Source organism: Triticum aestivum, chromosome 2A (genome assembly GCF_018294505.1).
Source record: "Triticum aestivum cultivar Chinese Spring chromosome 2A, IWGSC CS RefSeq v2.1, whole genome shotgun sequence".
Taxonomy (NCBI): Eukaryota; Viridiplantae; Streptophyta; class Magnoliopsida; order Poales; family Poaceae; genus Triticum; species Triticum aestivum.
In genome coordinates, this window is record NC_057797.1 from 105,523,682 (window position 1) to 105,525,526 (window position 1,845).

A 1,845-nucleotide genomic window follows, 5' to 3' on the forward strand; every position below is an offset into this window, starting at 1 on the left:
GCAGGTACGCCTCCCACGTCTGCAGCGAGCGGCGGCCGAAGCCGTTGGCCGCCGCTCCAACGCCGGGGAACCGCTCGCACATTATCATGGATGGGGTTGGGAGAGAGGAGAGGTTCGTCGACGGCGGAGAGAGAGACAGAGAGGTTCGGCGGCGCTGGAGAGAGACAGAGAGGTTCGGCGGCGCTGGAGAGAGATAGAGAGCACGACGTCTGTGACCAACGACGGGGCTGGGGCGATGCTTTTTATAGCCGCCGGGAGGGCGTGTTGGGGACTCGGCTGGAGATGCTCTTACAAGGCAGGAGAGGCAGCGCCGACTAAGAGAATGGTTAATAGTAGAGCAAGCTACTTGCTCTATCTAATAGTCATGTCATGTCATATATAGCTAATCTAAAAGTGAACCCATATAATAGTATTTTTATGATAAAATCCATATAATAGTTAGCTATAAGTATATCTGGCTATGGGCAGCCCGGCTTGACCTGACCTTGCCCACGGGCCAGGTCTGGGCCTAGATTTTAAGCCCGATGGCCGGTCTAGGTCCGTGCCCGTCGTATTTGCAGTTTAATGAAGAGGCCTGACCCGAGGCCTGAGGCCCAACAGATTTTTTGGGTGATGCGTCAGGTTTGGGCCTGATTTTTAGGCCCAACGGCCAGGCCGAGTTCGGACCTAGTTTTTCGCATAATTGATTGCTTTGTTGATCATTATGCATGCATGTGTACGCAAACTACACTGTTCCACGTTCAAAATCTCAGCATGGTCAATTGATGAGGCCACTATTTGTAAATCCCCGGGGACCGGTAGCTTGAAATCCTGCAGCTACGTGTGCATGCATTAAACCGCGCGTACACCTGTCGCCCTCCACGTAGTACGCACTCACACTGCACAAGAGTATCAGCCATACTGTACGCCGCGACTCAAGGAAAATAGCTTTGGTACGTGCAGATATGTTTAGGCTGCCCGTAATGGGAGTATCATTGGTAGTATCATACATGCTAACTAAACAGTTTTGATGAGGTGTCATAGAATTAAATGAAAAAAGAGAGGCTTGAGTATCATATCATGATACCGTATCATATTAAATGATGTGCTACTTTGTGTCATGCATGATAATAAATGTAGTCCTCTATGATACCAATATATGATACTATGCATCAGGGATGTAGTATCATAGACTAGTATCATATGCATGATACTAGTATATGATACTCCCCATTACAACCAGCCTTATGCTCATTATCTTCTTGTATACAAATACTCCACGTGTTGATCTTATATAATATATAATAGTTAGGACATGATAATTTCAGATAAATGGGTTGGGAGGCTTGCCACGCCAGAACGGAATTGTGTGCTGTCTGTGTCTCCAAAAGTAAGTGAACAGGAACAGTGAGCTTGTTCCGTCAGATAGCTTTACGTACTGTATCCCGCGAAGTTCAATCAGCTGGCTACGAAATGAAACAGTGGTTTGTTCCATCAGCTAGCTTTACTATGTTTTTGTGGTGGAACCAGCCTATTAGGATTCAAGGCATAAACTTGTCACTGATGCTCGCATTTTTTTCAATTTTTTTCATACTTTTCAATGATAATTGTTCACTGTGAGGAGTCGTTTCTACCGACTGCGAAACTCCTCTGGTCTTAGAGATATGATGTGTGTGCATGCGTTCATAAGGGTAAATATATGTGAATAAGCATCTGCGATTATACCATGCTCAAAAAATGGAACACTATACGGTATAGGAGCTTTGATGTTTCGACATTGCCCGTGTGGGAGTTTTTAGGGTGTGATTATGTTTGGTTTGTACCCAAATTTAACCTATCAAGATTTTATTTCCCCATAAGGTCGAC